The 19518-nt window shown below is 34.1% G+C and overlaps 1 long non-coding RNA gene across 2 annotated transcripts in view; it reads left to right on the forward strand.

The window, feature by feature from the left end:
• Positions 1-5082: 5082 nt before the first annotated feature.
• Positions 5083-19518, forward strand: part of LOC147825389 (uncharacterized) — a 53572-nt gene continuing 39136 nt past the window's right edge. The window contains exons 1-3 of one of the 2 annotated variants that reach the window (XR_015441021.1): positions 5083-5211; positions 12330-12451; positions 15808-15858. This is a non-coding gene — a long non-coding RNA (uncharacterized LOC147825389). The remainder of the gene's footprint in view (positions 5212-12329; positions 12452-15807; positions 15859-19518) is intronic. The other variant, XR_015441022.1, reaches the window with a different exon arrangement.

Raw genomic sequence — 19518 nt, forward strand, 5'->3', positions numbered from 1 at the left:
GGCTTTTCAGTCTGAATGGAATGAAAGCAAAGGGGAAGTTCACTGCTTCCTGTTTTCTGCTTACCCTGCCATGGACTGTTTCTTCTCTGTGCTGCCCCTCTTCCTTGTTGCCCTGCCTTAGAACCAGCTGACTGTGGACTTAAACCTCTACAAACTGAGGTGAAATAAACCTATCCTCCTTTAACTTGTGAGTGTTGTATATTTTCTCCCAGCAGTGAGAAAATAACTAAGACACCATGCAGATATATACACCAATATTTACACCTACACATACAATAGTGAAATTTCAGAATATCAGATACACATAAAATTTTGTGAAGCAGTCATAGAAAACTTTTCCTTAACATCATGTCAGTTAGACTTAAAGCTTACTTCACAAAAATAACTCAATACCATGCAATACAACCTCTAGCATCCTGAAAAAAGTAATTGGCAGATTAGAATTATATACCTTAAAATATCTTCTTCAAAACTGAAAGTGAAATAAAAATATTTTCATAAAAACAATAATCAAATTTCATCAAAAAAGGACTCAGTATATGAAATTTTAAAAGATACATGATAGGTATGAAGTAGTCCTATGAAACAGATTTAACATGTGAGAGAAATGAAGCTCAAAAAAATGGGAAAGAGTGGGAAAAAACTAAATGTTCATTGGCTAAATAAGTAATTCTATTTTTGGATGTTAAGATTCCAGAAAGATATCCCACAACAGTAGGTCAGAATGAAGGCAAAAGGAATGAAAGTGCCCTTAGTCTTAATATTGCTGGGGGAAATTAATTTCACACATGGTTAAATTAATTATGTATTTTGATCATATTTTTAAAGTACTATAGAATGATCAGTTTGCACATAAATTCCAAATCAGTCCAGGAGAAAATGGAACAATAAGGTAAAATGATACATAAAACAAATACATAAAAGAAGAGTCAAGATATAAGACAAGTACAGAATAGAATATTAGATACAAACCTAAATATACCAGTCATTACACTAAATGCTAAAGTATTTCACTTAAAATTTAAAAATTGTTAGATTATACTGAAAAAAAATGCAAACTCCAATAAATGTTGTTCATAAGAATATGTTGATTAAGATAAACTCACTGAAAAACTGAAAGTAAAACATTTGAAACATCTTACAATGTAAGTAAAAACTAAGAAAAAATTAATAGGTTATATCAATATTAAATGACAGATTTTAATGAAAACAGTATTTATTTGAATATTAAAAGAATCATTTCATAATGAAAAACATACTCCTTTATTCTCCTGAGAGACACAAGATAAAATTTGTAAACTTTTAATAACATAGCTTCAAAATAAATAAGCCAAAATCTACAAAATTATAAGAGGAAATAGATAAATCATAGTGGAGTTTAAAATACCTTTCCCAGTAATTGATAAATTAAACAAACAGAAATTTTAGTAATGACATTGAAATTGTTAATAGCATAGCAACAAAATATCCTGAATGAATATATACTACACTGTATACAACATCTAAATATATGAATGCTAGAAACGCTTGGGCAGATAATTCATTGTATCATTGTAGAGAAAATCATACTGATTTGATGAGTATTAGTAGTATTCTTATCATTTTACAGTAAACAAAATGCATAATATCATACAGCAGTACTTCCCATTTAAAACACATTTGAAAATTTATACAACTTGTTTGCATCCTTGAATATTTCCTTGTTATTGAATTATTTCAAATAACACTTCTGAGGTAAAGTTCAGGGGTATCCATGCTGGTAGCTGCATGTGTATCCTGGTCCTCATGGATTCAGTTCCTAGCACCCTCTCAACCTTTCCCTCCTTTCCTCTCTCTCTGTAGCTAGTTTTTCTCTCCAGAGACAATAAGATATAATCTGACTTGAATGAATAAAAATTATCATCCTGTTTCCTTGATGAAAAATCTTGATGATACCATTATGTTATAGAGAAAACAAAAAACTCACAGTTACGGGCAATAATAATAACTATTTGGTTTAGAAGACAAAAACCATCAAAATAAATCAGCCAGCTGGGAGTACACAAATTCAATTTGAATGGAAGAGTGACAGCACATCTTCCTAGTGGATGAGTCCACTGAGCTCCAAATGGAAAACAAGTTCATAAAATGGTCTAACTCTCTAGAACACACTAAATATAGAAATTTTCAAAAGTAGCTAAGTCTTTCTATGGGGCTCCAATATAATTAATCAACATTCTTATATGTTCAATGTGCCATTGTTAAGTTAAAAGTAAATAAAATACTATGCTATCAATATTACATGGAGGAAGATAGATGTTATTGTGCAAATGATTTTCTTGCCATAGAGGCCAAGAAAGATTAAAATAATAATTCTTGATTTTAAGGAACAAATATCAAATAAAGGCATTGAAGTTGAAGAACTAGCAGCTAATATTGGTATTGCTAATTTATATTTATTTTGAAGCTTACATTCTCTATCATATTTTTCCCAGAATAGTACTAATGTTTGAATCACAGGCAATGCCTGTATATGGCCTCAAATAAATACTCCTCTTCAGTCAAGGGGTAGATTAAGGCTATACATTTTTCTGAGAGGAATGATCATTGGACATGCAGTACATAAAAGGAATAACACTAAATTCAAAGGCTGTACGCATTATTGGAAAAATAATCTGGGGGACAACTCTCTTTATAATGTTTGCATTAAATTATATCTGCTGTTTTCAAAAAGGGTTTTGTACAGTTATAAATAAAAGACCAAAATTACACTCTTAAATAGTTTATGAGAAATTAAAGCTCTCAGCTTTTAAGAAATGTTGTATTTATTATGTTTCTGTATTTTAAAAAAATAATTCGAAATGATATTTTAACCTGAATTATTGCAACATCAGGGTTTCATGTTTTGGAGGATCACTCTAAACTCTAGAGGAAATGCACTGGACTTACTTAAAGAGAACAAAGACTACTTTTGATGAGTATAAACATTTTCAACAAGGATTTTTAACTTTTTCTGACCTACTAAGAAGACTCTTCATATGAAATCATTGCACACAATATTATGTCATCTTGTTCGTTTGTATTGCCCTCTTACTCAGTAGAGTTATTTCAGCATGAATATTGTTTCATTCATTGAGAACTATGTCATATTTGCTGCTGGATCCACTGTTCTTCTCGAAATGAAAAGTTATAATACTTTGTTACTAAACAGGTTGGTCATCTTTGAACAGCCAATAACTGAATTTGCTAATAAGAAAATAGGTAGAAAGATAGTGATGGTGGTTTGTAGCAGAAACGTTTGCCCACTATTAGCAGGCTAAAAGTGGCACAAGCTTTTTGCCCCTCTATAATTTGCTGTATTACCTTAGGAGTATGACTGAAGCTTTAAGTGACTCAAATGAGCATGTCAGATTGCAGAGTTGGGCTAGCATTTCTCCTTTGCTAACAGCTGCTATCGAGACTTAAGTTCTAGTCCATAAAGTAGCAGGCCTCAGCTGAGTTCACTTCTAGCCAAGGTCAACTTGGCTCCAACTAAATTCTTTCTCTCTGAAATAACCATTTGTTCTCTTTAGCAAAGATATGCTAGTGCTCTCATTCTACAGTCCTGCCTGCAATAACCCCTATCAATAGGTGTCCCAAGGACTGTCCAGCCCCTCTACTTTGCACGCTTATGATGAATAAGCACTGGATGTCCGTGATGACTTTTGTCTTTGCTGCCCAGAGAAGTTTAGATCAGCTCAAGACCCAGCTGTCTCTCAATTCTGTGTCTGTGTCTTTGTTCTCTCTGTCCTGTATTGTGGTCATAGTACTGTCTCATAGGAGACTGAGGCCCACTGCAAGTGTCTTTGATAATGCCTCCTGTACTGCTTAGCTGTGTTATTCATGGCTCCAAAGAACATCTGGAAACAGGCCAGATGAAGTTTACTGTTTGTTTTCTCAAAATGGAAAACTGGAGAAGGCATTTCTGCTGATGTCTTGATACGCAGCCTTGTTACACCAGGAATATTTTTATGCATCATCTTTCCTCTTCAGATACAGTAGTTTTCCTAAAATGAACTCTGTTATCCCCATTCAGCAGATGGACATTTTGTATTTTTTGTCTCATAGTTATGTCATTACTTAATTTTCAGCTTTAGTAGAATGAATAATTTCCTCTTTGGGAAAAGTTAGTAAGATTTTTAGCATGTTTTATTTTGAATCATGTGTTATATCCTATTTCGCATGGAGTCAATATATGGAGCACTTAACTATATGCAAGGTAATGTGTGTTGTGCATGAAAATGAAAAAGACAATTTTTGTCCTTAAATAGCTCACAGTGTAGTGAAAAGTAACTAAAGGCTAATGGCAGTATCATGCCCAAGAAACAGACGTATACTCTTGGAACAACCATGATGGAATGATTAATCCTGCCTGAGGGCTATAGGAAAGCCATCATACAAGTGGTGACATTTGGGCTGGATTTGAAGAGTGGGTAGGAGGTTGACAAGTGAAGAAGAAAGGGTATGGAAGCATCCAGAGAGAAGGAACATCAAGTTCAGAGTAACAGTTCGTGACAATCTGGGTTACAATTGAGAGAACAGGCAGATATTTACATTAGAAAAAGACTGAGATGATACTGACACAATTAATGAACAGAATACATTAAAGAAGAGATTATGGGCCAAGAAAACAGATCAAAGATAAATGCAGCTGATCAGATGTGGGTTAAGAAGAGTGATGACATTAAATTAATAAATAACTGCTAGGTGGATGGACTTTAAAATTAATGAATGATGTACAAGTCCAACTGGCTTCATAAGTACTGTGTAGACATCTAAAAGAAGTAGTTAAATTACCAGGGGAACAAGCTCAACAGGTTAAAAATAATAGCTGTTCTGTCATTTGTGCACAACACAATCCCTTTCATTACAATAAAATGTGGATTGATTTCATCATCTACATGGCAAGCCAAAAAAGATTTTATGATCTAGTACCCAATAGAAAAGTAATGTAAGTGTGCTGTGGGCATTGTAGTTGGCAAAGGTGCAAAAAAATATAGGCCAGGGCTAAAAAGGTGGGTAGGGACCAGGCTGTGCAACACCCCGCAGACTCCATTAAGATGTGTCCTTTGTCCTGTGATGTTGAATTATCTTAAGGATATGAGTGAAATAATAATATTTGTGAATTAAAATTAGCACTGTCAGCCTGCAGTAAGAAAATCTCACAAGGTGAAAACCGCAGTGGATGATAGAGTGAGTAAAAGGTTTTGTTCGGTTTGATTTGGTTTGTGAATTTCGTTGTTTTTGTTTTTTGTAGATGGATTTTATTAGGTGATAGAAGGAAAAGAATGGATGTAAGAGAGAGTTAAAAGAAATATAAACAAAAATTAATGATGCATTAGAAATGGGGTGTGATATTTTAAAAAATTATGTCAAGGTTTCCTTTTTGCTGGTCCAGACCTTCCACACAAGGGCAGGGTGAGAATAGGATAGAAACAGGTAAGTAGTAGAGTTTGAAAAGGATTATAGTTTTTCTTTTGGAGCTATCCACATGAAGATAATCAAATGGCTACAAGGTCTAGAATGGAGACATGGATTTGAAAAACAACTGTGCATGTATAGTAGTCAAAATTTCTCAGGGAAATGTTTTAGTATGACAAGAAAAAAAGAATATGTGAAAAAATATTGAAGTACTCCACATTTTTAAATTTAAATTCATTTTCAATGGATACAGAAACACATAAAAATTGTACTTATGTACAGGGTTTCACGTGATGCTTTGATAGATGCATGCTTCATGAAATAATCAAATCAGGGTTCACAGGCCCCCAGCATTCATTTATTAATAGTGAAAAGATTCACAATTCCTTCTACTTTTGTGAAAAATGTAGTATGTTCTTGTTTTGTATTCTCATCTTGCCTTGAACTACCACACAAGAACTTGGTATGTAAATAAGCTTAGTTCTAGAAGTTCCTACTATGGATGGGCAGGTTGAATATATAATATCAAAAAAAAAAATCAGTGAGAACTCTGGAGTGTGAAAAAGGAAAAGAAAAGACAAAGGAAAAATAGTTTGCAGGAGGAGGGAGAGACCCAATGTGAATATTTTGATGGACTCACCGATGTCTATTTTGTTCCTTGATGTAGTGGTCCTTGGAGACCCTACAGAGAGCTATATACAGAGTGAAATGGAAACCAGGTTAAAATGCATCAGGAGTAAATAAGAAGTGAGGAAATGAATGTGTAATATAAATTAAGGTCTTTCAAAAATCTCTGAAGAGGACTAGGAAAAGAAGGAACAGAAGGATAAGGTACTGTTTGAAGAAAAATCTTTTGTTATTGTTGCTGGGTCTTTACTTTTTCAATAGGAAAAGCATTATTTTCTTATCTTGTGAAAGATCCATTTGAGAGAGCAAAAAGTAAAGTAAAATTACTGGAAAAGCACAAAGAAGTGATATTCTGAATCAAAGAAATCCAAAGAGAAAATAGCATGAATGAGAAGCACATTACTGCTGGTAAACCCAATGTTTGAGAAAATAAATAAATAAGGATTTAAAAGAAAATAAAGAAAAAATAAGATACACCACATGGACTGCAGGCACTCACCACTGACTATGCCATAGCTTTAGTTGTCAGATATGCTCAATTCCAGGCAATGTCATAGCTTGGGTGAAGTTGTGAGTAACTTCATCCCTTTGTCCCTCATTCAGGCAATTCACATTAAAAATGCAAGTGTCACAAAGTAATTTTGGGGAAAATTTGAATCTTTTAAGATTACAAAACTATGTTTCATCATTAGTAACAAATTACTTATAGTGCACCTCAAACACGTAAAAGAAAAGAACTAAAGAATGTTTGGAGCTAAGAGCTGCTGCTTCAGATGACAGTCACTTCCATAGCTGAATGTGTTTCATGCAAATAGCCTTGAAGGAAAGACAACATTTGATGTAGCACATAAACACACTAATCCTGGACACAAAATACATATCCAGCACCCTTACCCTTAAAACTGTACTCATAAGAACATATAATTCAGCCTTATAAACAAGTCAGCACAGCTCCTCCATTGTTCCTGGGTAGAAATATCATTTTTGGAGAGCTTTAAAATTAATTCTATGTCTAAGCAGATGCGAATGCCACAATCTATTGATAATACAGAATTATGTGCTCTTATTTTGGACATATGTAGAAGCTTTATGCAAAAGTACCAATGGGGAGTAGAATTCTATTCAGGGGAGTATGGTTTGACGTGATCTACAAACTCTCTTAATTAGAACATAAATAGCTTGTACCTGAGATCAATAGGACTTCTGTAATTGCACAGTCTCCCAGCCTGATTTCATTTTTACAGGGTTAAATGTGGCCCAAAGAAACTGAAATCAGAGGTAACCCTTTTCACAATATCAAAGCAGCTGTTTTTAAACTTTAAATCCACTCAAAGAAGCTAGATGTCATGAGTAGAGCTCTGCATAATGCTTGGTAACTATTAGACAACAAATAATTGGCATCACATAAAAGACTATGCAGCTAGGTCTTCTATGTCTGTGAAAGATACAGAGACTAGTGGTGTCTTTAAGAACAGATTACAGTGGGAGAGCTACAATTATTTAGGGGGGCTGGGAAAATCAACTAGAGTTGCAAACATTCCTATAGCACAAGGGCAAAAATGTGTGCCACTATTTTGAGGAAATTTTTGGGGGGTATTGAGGATTGGACCCAGGGCCTTCTTAGTAAGCTACATTCCCTTCCCTTTCTATATTTTTAATTTTGAGACAGGAACTCACTAATTTGATCAGGCTGGGCTCACACTTGAGATCCTCCTGCTTCAGCCTTGTAGAATGCTGGGCTTACAGACACTTGGTTTATTTTGAAAAATTTAAAAATAATCAATAGTAGACTCGATTATCTTTTAGCCTATTCCATAGAAGCAAATATGAATGTACACAGATTTTATACAGTGGTACCACAATAAAAGCAAATAGTCTGTTGAAATACTCAGTTGGTGAATATTAACACTGCACTTGGTTAAATGATTTTATGTGAGGATCTCAAAACCCAGAGGAAATAGACCAAAGATGAATGATGAAAGTGTGAAATGGAATTGTCAGTCTGTAGTAGAAAAATCGATCAGAATTACTGAGTAGCTAGCACTGCACTCAGAAAAATCTTGATAGACATAACTTAGCCACAAGTTTTTCAGTACAATTATGCATATGTATAAATTAAATATACATATGTAGAAATATGTATAAATTAAACATTTAGACTTGTTATCCAACTGAGATGAGTCTGGCCTTTTTAACAAGTCAACTATTTTGTTCATTTTTAGCGGTGGTGATGGGCTTGGTACTATAACACTGTTACAGTTTGTGTCTAGATGTCCCACCCAAAGCTTCGTGTGGTCATAGGTGGGGCTTTATGGAGGTGGAAGGATCTGGAGCTGGAGTGTGTGAGTCTGGCATTGATTCATGGCGCAATGGTAGGATTCAAGGTGTGAGCGCTACCTGCCCTTAGCCTGGATAGAATATAAGGCACAGAAAAGGCTGCTGCTGCGGTCACTTGTTCCTTGCAGCTCCTTCACTACTTTGCTACTTTGTTGCCTTCTGCCCTTCATAAACTGTTTTCCTCTGTTTCCTCTGCCACGCCCCTCTGCCATGTCCCCCTGCCCTGGAGCCAGCCAACTGTGGACTGAAACCTCTACAAACTGTGAGACAAATAAACTTTTCCTCCTATAACTTTGGGGTCAGGTGTTTTGTCTCAGCAATGAGAAAAGTAACTAAGACAATCACTCAGAACTCTTTTTTTAATTCCTTGGAAAAAGCTTCACTTTGTCGTTGAAGAAGCACATGGGAATAAAGGTTGAAGATACCTAGATTTGCTTAGGAATGACTTTAAACAGATATAGCTCAGGACTATTGGTTTGTATTTTCAGAGTTTGAATGAATTCTCCATCAGAAATACTTATGTATTGACTGGTATCAGGTAAGTTAAAAAAATCACAAGGCTTCGCATGGATGTTAATACCAGCTTTATTCATTATTGCCAGAACTTGGAAGCAATAAAGATGTCTTACAGTGGCTAAAATGGATATATGTGTCATAACCAGTAGTAGAGATATTATTTCATAGTAAAAAGAAATAAACTATCAAGATGTGGAAAGAGTAAGGGGAAACTTAAAAGCATATTACTAAGTTAAAGATGACAATCTAAAAATGCCACATATTGTATGATTCCAACTTTTATAATATGGGAAAAGCAAAACTGTGCAGAAAATAAAAATGTAAGTGTCTCCTGGGGGAGGAACAGATGAATAGGTTTAGCACAGAGGAGTTTTAGGGCTGTGAATCTATTCTGTATGATACAATGATTATGAATACATATCATCATACACTGGTCAAAAATAATAAAATGTATACCATCAAGAGTGAATTCTAATATAAGGTATAGGTTCTGGGTGGCAACGATGTGTCAATGTAGGTTCACTGATTACGACCATTGTAACATTATGGCACGTGAGATGGTAATGTCAGAGGCTGTGTTTGGGAAGAGGGAAAGAAGAACTGTGCATGAGAAATCTCTATACTTTCTGCTTAACTTTGCTGTGGACCTGAAACCACAATAAAAAATATAATCTATTTTATTAATTATAGAGAGATACACTCATAGAACACCGCCATAAAGCCCCACCTATGACCACATGAAGCTTTGGGTGGGACATCTAAACACAAACTGTAACAATGGTATAGTACCAACACTGTATAGATAAAGACAATGTGCTATACATAAAAAATGGAGCACATTCATCCATAAAGGGGAAAATCATATTCATAGATGGAATTGGAGATTATCATGTTGAAGGAAATAAGCGGGATTCAGAAACATTTTCAATCATTTGTGGAATCTAAGGGGAAGAAAAGATAAAAATGGAAGGGGACCACAAAAATGGAAAGAGACCAATTAGGGAAGGAGGACAGGACCAGGCAGGTGGGTATGGGAGATACTAGAGGGCAGTAGGAAGGGTGGATATGGTCCAAGTAGGTTATATAAAACTATTACAACAAATCTGCTAATTCACACAATTAGCATGTGCTTATATTACAATAAAATCAAAATAAATTTATGAAGAAAATTGAAAATGAACACATTTTGGCACAAAAATGCCACATCTGAATAATTATTATTTAAAAATAAAGGCATTTGTGCATAAAAATATGCGACATGTATACAGAATGTTTAGTGTGGCTTTATATGATGAGGCAAAGCAGCAGAACCAAACTGAATGTTCATCAATAGGAGAATGGTAGAATATTTCATAGCTCCACCATTTCTACAATTATGTAGGCCTATATTATGGGATGTTGCTCTGTCTTCAGCAAGTGAATTAATTCATTGATGAGTATATAGCTCAATGGGCTTATTAAGGGTTGGAGCCCATCGGAAGGAAGGAGGCCACATTGTGGCTTTTCAGGGTGCATTTTTGTCTCCAGCCCCTTCCACTCTCGATCTTTTCCTCTCATAGTGCATTCTGGCTGCCATGAGGTGAGCAGCTTTCCTCCACCATTGCCTCAATGTTCTGCTTCACCTCAGGCCCAAAGCAACTGAACCAGAAGCCACTAAAACTACAAGACAAAATCCATCTTTGTTTCTTTAACTTGATATTGTCAAGTATTTTAGTCACAGTGGTGAAAAGCTAGGACATTTGTAAATTCTGTATATTAATCCTCTGTCAGAAGAATAGCTGGGATATTTCCTTTGCTGTGTGGACACTTTGGAGTTTAATGTACTTGGTTTGTCAATTCTTGGAATTATTTCCTGTAGTATGGGGGTCCTCCTTAGGAAATCATTATCTATATCCATATATTGAAGTGTTTCTCATATGTCTTCCTCTATCTGTTTCAGTTTTATGTCTTACATATTTTGAGTTGACTTTTTTTTTTACAAGGTGAGAGATATAAGATATAGATTCAGTCTTCTAGAGGTGGCTGTTCCTGCACTATTTATTGATTGGGCTGTCTTTTCTCCACTGCGTACATTTGGCTTCTTTGTAAAGAATCAGATAGCTACTGCATAGTTTTCCTCCTGGGTCTTCCATTCTATTCCATTGGTCTGTGCATCCACTTTTAGACGAGTTCCATGCTGATTTTTTTTACAATAGGCCTATAATATTTTAAGTATTATAATCAAGTATTTTAATAGCTCTGGCATTTTTCTTTTTGTTTGGGATTGCTTTGTCTAATCACGACCTTTTGGGCTTCCATATGAATTTTGGGAGATTTTTTTCTAGTTCTGTGAAGAATGACTGGTATTTTGGTGGGGATAACATTTGTATTTTGATATATATTACTTTCAGAACTATAGCCACTTAACCAATATTAATGCTCTCAATCCATGAACATTGGAGGTTTTTAGAAAAATGTTTTGCTGTGTCTCATTTTATAAACAGAAAGTATCTGAAATAACCTGAGACACAGACATTATCCCTTCTAACATGCAAGGTGTCATCAAAAGGCATGGAGAAAGTTTAAATTTAAGAAAATTTTTACAGTAAAAGACACACTGCCATTAATTCCTCTGAAAATATCCCCTCATACCTCAAACACAAATATCCCATCATTCTTATCACTTTCTGAAGCAGTTCTGGAAGTTCTGGTCCATGAGAGCCTTTAGTGGAGCTGAATACAATGTTCCAAATTGATTCATAAAGTTTACCTTTCATAATCATTTTGACTTTGGAGAAGAGATAGATCTGGTGAATACAGTGACTGAGGACAAACCATAATGTTTTTAGAAATCTGCCTTTCTTTTGGATGGAACTTGGTAGCAGTATTCATATTTTTATCTCAACTGAAAAGAAATAACAGAAGACTTTCATTACTGGTATGGAATGTGGAAAGCATAATGATACAAGTGTAGCAGAAGTGAGGGGAAGTATTCTGAGGCAGATTAATAGCAAAGTGTCTTTTACTGTAACGCTTACCTTATATTTTGAATATACCTCATAAAATCTTAAAATTAAACATCTGTTCTTGATAAATAGTAAAGATGTTTTCATTTTCTCATTATACTAAAACTTTAAAATAATAGCTTTATGAAATTCAAGAAAGACAGACCACAGAATCTTGAAATGTTTAAAAAGGACTAAGGAAAAGATTATTAGGTACAAAACTTAGGAAAATTGTATAACAATGGCTTGATAACTTTTGAGCATTTTTGTTAGATATATTAGCTGTTTTATTCTTGTTTAAAATCTAAAAATTACTTTGAACCAAGGCATGTATAACATATGTTTAAAGAGTAATAAAATCCAGAAGAAAATTGAGCACCGTTACTTTTCTGTCTTCTCTTAACTAAATCACTATCTATGTTTCAGTTTCCTTATATGTATATGATGGACATAATACTCCTGGCCAGGAATATGAAAATGCCTTTGAAATAAAACAAGTGCTGAACACCAAAAACCAGGACATATGGGAAGCAATTGAATACTTTAAGGTAATGTCCTTATCTAATAATAGTATTTTGTATGCGTGTAAGTTCAGGATGGCTGGCTGCTACTTTTTTATAAAAATTTTCAAAGTGATTGAAAAGCAAGTATGTTGTGATACTGCATCCATTAAACTAAAGATGTTACTTGGAGCTGAAAGAAAAACATGTCATACTTTTGCTATGATTTTCCTTTGAAATGACCTTAGAAATGGCTTGCATTTCTTTGCTCTAAATTACAGTACTTTCTCCCAAAGCATTAAGAAAACATATTTTTCAAGTCTAAACTACTTTTGAGAGAAGGAACCACAGAGAATCTGTAAGACTCAGAGGCTGCCAGAAGGAATGAATGCTATCACTGAGTGAGGGAGATTAATAGCGAAAAGAGCAGCCCAGGTTTGACCCTCTGGTAACTTGAGACCTCAGTGGCATCGCTGTCTCAAAATTACAGCCTCTGCGATGCAGTTACAGAAAGGAACTAGGGCAAGGGGAAGAAGCTTCAAACTCTAGCACGGAAGTCTGGAATTAAAATTTATTTAACATCTAGAGATCTAGGGATAAACTAAACCATTTTTATTAGAATCACATTTCTAGGAGTAGACAGATTATGCTGTTATGTGTACTCCTGAGCATAGTATTTTATCAGAATTTTATTTTGTAGTTCTATAAAAATACTCAGCACAGTATCCTCTAGTAACATGCACAGTGAGAAAAAGACAAGGGATATCTCTGTTTAGAAGAAAAAATGAGTTTTAGGCCTTCAAAGCACCATATGTCACTGCTTAATCTGCAGCTTTCAGGATGTTCATGGCCAAGGTATAAATAAATATAGTGTATTCAGTCCAGCAACCGGGATTTCTATTTGTAGTAAAATATTTAGTGTGGATCCTCCAGCTCCAGATTTGATTCTCAGATACAGGCATCAATTACTGGCTAGAAAGTCTTCTCCAAATATCAAACAAGACCCTGGAAAATTTTAGCAATACATACTGGGGAAGCAAATGAAAGTTCTGCAGCCTGCTGCTACTTTGGGAGCTGTATTGCTTTGCAGAGAATTTTCACTATGAGACTGAAGTGTTTGTGAAAATTCTAGGGATGCTACATCTGATTCTTCCCTGTTTATTTGCTACTTCTGCTTCTCACACTGCCGCAGTATAGCACCCAGCTGAGGGAGGAGGAACTCAGAACTGTTGACAGCTTGACTTCAAGGTACTAGACAACACGTTTGCTTTCACAATGTCCTTTGACATTGGATAAGATAAGGAAGTTAGAGAAAATGTGGAGACGAGGAAAGTTTAGCCACTCATGTATCTTCAGATCACATGCAGAGATGATGATAATGATGATTTCTAGGTAGCTTTACAATAAGACAAATGGAGCTATCCATTGCCTTTAATTATATTCATAAGCATCTGGTGATTAGAACACACTCATAAATTAAGATACCTTTAAATTATATAACTAGATGACTTGCTATGATGGTTTGAAAATGTTATGAAAAAAAATCTGTGGAGAGTAGTACTGCCTACTGGGGAGTACTGATACCTCTAACTTAAAAAAAAAAGTTTGGGATAAAAATTGAATTCATACAAATAAATAGTCTTTAATGATTGATATGGTTGCAATTTTTATATATACCTTGAAGCACTGATGTTATCAGGGCTGGACCTTACAATTCAGTGATATTCAGCATTTGCTATTTGGGGCCTCCCATTATTTGTTAGGGCTCTGTGTGTGTGTGTGTGTGTGTGTGTGCGTGCAAGTAGTACTGGGGCTTAGCACTTTTCAATGAGCTATATCTCCAGCCCCCCTTTTTTTTCAATTTTTAAAATTTTCACAGGGTTTTGTTAAGTTTCACTGACTGGGCTCAATCCTATGATCCTTCTACCTCCCTCGCCCCACACACTCTGATTCATAGCCACGAACCAGCAACTTGACTCCATGCCACCTATTAAAAGGTGGGAAAAGGAAGTTAAACCTTTCCTTTTACCATGAGTTTTCCCCCTCTCCATCACTGTAGCAAATGCTTGAGGTCATCACTTAGCAAAAGTGTCTTTGGCTCATGGTTCCAGTCAATCGTTCCAGCCTCATTGCTCCGAATCTATGGTATGGCAGCACAGGGTGTCCAGAGAACATGCTGGGAAGTAAATTATTCACCTAGTGATCAGGAATCCAAAGACAGCAAGAAGGAGGGGCCAGAGTTCCACAGTCCTTTCATGTGGGGTGCTCTAGTGATTGAGACTTTGGACTAAACTTCATATGGAATTCATATTCACCTCCAAACAGTGCCAAGCTGTGGACCAAACCCTTAACATGGTCCCCCTTGGGGGCAACAATTAAAATCCGAAGTATATAATCCCATAGCAATGTAAGATCCTACAAAAGGTTTAAATTTCATAATTTGTCTCTACTAATGTTTCTATTTGGGATTTTTTTCTGTCTTCTTTGCAAGCCTATTTATGTTTTATGTGTATTATTAAGTATACTTATAAAACCACTATTTTCTATAACATATTTTTACATAATTGTCAGAATAAAATACACAAGTACAACTTTATCTTCACTTGGAATATGGTGATATGTTGCATTACTTGTTGGTAGTTTATTAGCTATAATATTTACAATTAAATGTAATTAAAGGAGACCTAATGAGATATATATTTCTCTTTAATTTTTGTTTGCTTTATTTTGTGCTGGGAATTTAACCCAAGACCTTGGCACATGCTAGACAAGTGCCGACAGCTGAGCTACACTCCTAGCCCTTCTGTATAAAATTGTGACCCATTATATGCAATGTTTATAAAAGAGCAATTACATTAATACACTTCATTTCATGAAGATCTATTTATAATATTAATTTTAAAGTATAAATCTTTAAAATGTCATATCCAACCATCTTAATAAATGACCCTCTCAACAGTATCTTTGTAGACATGACATCCAGAATAATCCAGAAATAATATATTTCTTAACATTATATCCTAAGTTCCTTATACATTAAAATATTATTGGAGCATCTGCTATTTGTAAACAGTGCTCATCTCAAAATAATACTTTGATATCCTCAAATTTGCTAACCAAACTCACCTAATTACAAGGACACCCAATCGAGGAGGTGAGAGGTAATACCTCTTACATCTCAGTCTCGCCTGGCACAAATTCAGTCCCTTTGCAGGAGAATAACAAGCTACAGATAAAATGGCTACTTCGGAGATTGACTCCAAACAGGGCTGTGTATAAAACTAAATGTGAGCAAAGTGAAGAGAATAACTAAACAGATAAACTAACATTTTTATGCAGCATGAAGAAACTCTTCTTTTCATCCATCCCTTAATTTTATTTCCTTTGTTTTGCTCTCCTTGCAGTGTTTACAGGCAAGAATCTGGGCAGACAGCAGATTTAGTCTGCTTTTACAGGTCTGTATGTGTAAGCCTTTCAAGTTTGCAGCTCTTTTACACTTGGTGTGCATGTGAGGATTGTCTGGTGATCATCCTTTATACAGTGCTGATGTTCTAATTATTTTTGGTTGTCTAGAGACAGTAGAAGAGAGATTTACTAGTTAGATAATTATACTAAATGAATAGCAAGATGTTTTGGCCATTTTTCCTATTTTTGTTACTCTATAAAATTAAGCCTCCCCACATTATCCTCTTGTGTCGTGTGGTCATCCTGAAAGAACACATGATACATAATAAAAATTTAATAGGCATATATTAAATGAATTATTACAAAAAGTTGATGTTTTTACTTTTATCAAACGTCTACACCATTCCCATTTGGAGCCATTTAGTTTCACCTATTTACTTCAGAGACTAACATTTTCTCAAAAGTTTTAAAATAACACATTCTGTGAGCTGTTTTATTATGGTTTGAAATAGACTTTTTCAACATGTTTATGAATATCTACACAGATGTAAAACATTCTTTCAAAATCAACACAAAGAATTGCATGAATTTACAAATAATTTTTGGGAAACTAACATAAAAGAAATCATCTTAATGATAAACAGTAGTATATATATTATATATATAAACAGGAGAAAAAAATGGATTTTATCCATAGATTAGAGATGTTTTCAAAGAGACAGTGACTAATATTTGATAGGATGACAATAGTAAGGAATTGTCATTTCTTCTATTAAAAGTAAAAATGTGTAAAAGTAAAAGGATATTGAAAGCATAAGCAAGTACATTTAGGGAATTGCAAGTATTTTTCTGTGGTTGGACATGAGATTAAAAAATAAGGGCAGGGAATTTAACTCAGTGGTTCCACCACCTGTCTTGCAAGCCCAAGTACCCGAGTTCGATTCCCGATACCAAAAAAAAAAAAAAAGAGGGAGATTTATGGACCCATAGTATTAAAAATAAAAGGATTTGTTGAGTGTAAATTGAAATAAGATACTTAGAGAATATTTTCTAAGGAATATTTTCTCTGCTCACTCTAAGTTTTATCTTGATTCAAATTATATGACAAAAACTTGAGTATTTATAAATTTGAAGCACATTAGTTTCTGCCCAGCTCATACTTTTTAGAAATATTTCTACTTTGACCATACTGCTCAGTCAAAAATGTCACTAAAAACTTTATAAATTATATTTTGCATTTGTTGCAAGTTTGTAGTTGAGAATTTTTACTGTCAAAAATCAATTATATAACACGCCAAATGGAACATTCATTTTAGTATTTATTGGTAAATTCAGTATTTAATGGTAGAAGTAATGGTAAGTTAGCTCTGTGAAATAAAAAACATCCATGCAGTCTGCCAAGTTCTTATTTTGCACAAAACACTGCAATATTTAGATAATCCTTTGTAAAACACTGACTTTTCTCTTCTAGATTTGGTAATGATTTTTCATTTCTCTTTTATTGCTCTTAATATCCTTTTCTTTTGATAAAACCTTCTTCAAATTATTTATACCAATATGTATGGTATTACAAATCAGTATCCTAGCTAATACTGATATATTTGTTCTATTATGCTCCTGTTGCTCCTGTTTCTCTTTTAATTTTATTTTTTATCTGTACATGTTTGCCACACATAATAATTACAGTCATTATGGGGAATTTGTACCTGTGTATATTATACCTTAATTCTTTTTTCCCATTCTTCTCCCTGCTTCAACCTTTTATCCCCTCCCCATTTATAAAAGCTCGGTAGCCAGGTTTTCCTTCCATTCTGTTCATTTATAAAGAAGTCCCTTTTCCCTTCCTTCCCTTCCTCCTCTTCCCCATCACCAATTTCTTATTCTCCTTGCTGTTTGAACAAGTTCTTCCTACTTTCCAGTATCTAACCTCCATTTTGCTTCATTTTAACACTTTAGGTTTCTCATAAAAGAGAAACAATGTGATATTTAAACTTGTGTGTCTGATTTATTTCACTTAAGATTATGGACTAAAGATGCATCCATTTACCTAAAAATGTCTCAAATCTGTCCTTCTTTATGGCAAATATATATATATATATATATATTATGGCATATATATATATATATTATGGCATATATATATATATATGTCACTTTATCTGTCCATCTGTTGATGGTCCTATGGGTTGTTTCCAAGATTTAGTTCTTAAAAATTGTGCTGTGATAAACATGAGCATGCCTTTATCACTGTGGTATGGTGATTTTTAACTCTTTTGAAAATATACCTAGAAGAGAAATAGCTAGGTTAAATGAAACCTCTAGTTCCAGTCTTTTGAGCAATCTTTATATGGATTTCCATAGTGGTTTTACCAATTTACAGTCCCACCAACAATGGAGAAACGTTCCTATTTCCCCACAGACTCACCAGAATTTGTTATTGGTCAGTTACTTGATGATAATCATTCTTTCTGGAGTGAGATAGAATCTCGGTGTTGTTTTAATTTGCATTTCTTGAATGACTAACAATGTTCAACAATTTTTTAGTGTATTTATTTGCTCTTTGTACTTCTTAATCTGAGAAATGTCTATTAACTTCAGATGTTCACATTTGGATTGGTGCTTTAAATTTGGGATGTCTAATATTTAAAAATTCTTTATATATTCCAAATATTACTCCTCTGTGTGAGGAGTAGCTGGAAAAATTTTTTCCCATTCTGTAGGTTGTCTCTTTACTCTGTGGTTTCCTTTGCTGTGCAGAAGCTTTTTAACTAGATGTGATTCAATTTTTTTTATGTGATCCAATTTTAAATTCAAAATGCTATACAAAATATTAACATGTTCTTTGAATATTTTTGAGAAATAATAGTATACATACTTGAATATATTTAGCATTGGTACTCATTTGAGTAAAGTTTTTAAAAAGCTAAGCTACTATAATCTGAATTAGTTTTACAAGTTATTTTCTATTATTTTTAATCTTTTCGGAAGAATTAATTTTTAATTCTACTAATATACATCAAATATATCTGAATAATAAAAAATAAATTTTATTTTAACAATTACAGAAAAGTTTGTGCTCTGTCTATTAACTAATGATTTAGTTAATGGGCACTTTCTTTAATTGTCCTTATTTCCTATTGTTGTAAGCTTTTAAAAGGAGAGAGAGGTCCAAAAATTTACAATTTAGTAGGATAACATGTGTTAGTTATATATAAATTAAGAACTAAAAATATTATATATAAATAAGAATAAATAAAATGCCAGTTCTTCCACAAAACAGTAGCAATACAGTCTAGTAAAGGGATAAAATATAGAGATAACAACAACCCACAGTATAGGGAAGCCAGTACAACACAATGTTGACAATTGTCTCTGGAGACAGATGGTCTAGGCTTGCATCCCAGCTCCACCTATTACAAACTGAGCACCACTGGTCAAGTTATTTCATTATTCTAACCCTCCATGTCCTCATTGTAAACAAACAGAATTGCAATATGCTCCTTATTGTGCCCGTGCAAGTGTTAAATGAGAAAATCACTTCACAATGCTTAACACTTCACTATCATTATTATTATGAGAGACATATTATGAGAAGCTTAAAGTCTGTCACAGAGAGCATCAAAATGCAGCAATTGCTGTTAAGAAATTTAGGAAGAGGCAATTGAACTATGGCCCACGTGGAATTTTTAATTTTTGACAGATGCAGACTA

Source organism: Heterocephalus glaber, unplaced genomic scaffold (genome assembly GCF_053883595.1).
Source record: "Heterocephalus glaber isolate CG9 unplaced genomic scaffold, H.glaber_assembly_v1.0 deba00001504, whole genome shotgun sequence".
NCBI classification, from domain to species: domain Eukaryota; kingdom Metazoa; phylum Chordata; class Mammalia; order Rodentia; family Bathyergidae; genus Heterocephalus; species Heterocephalus glaber.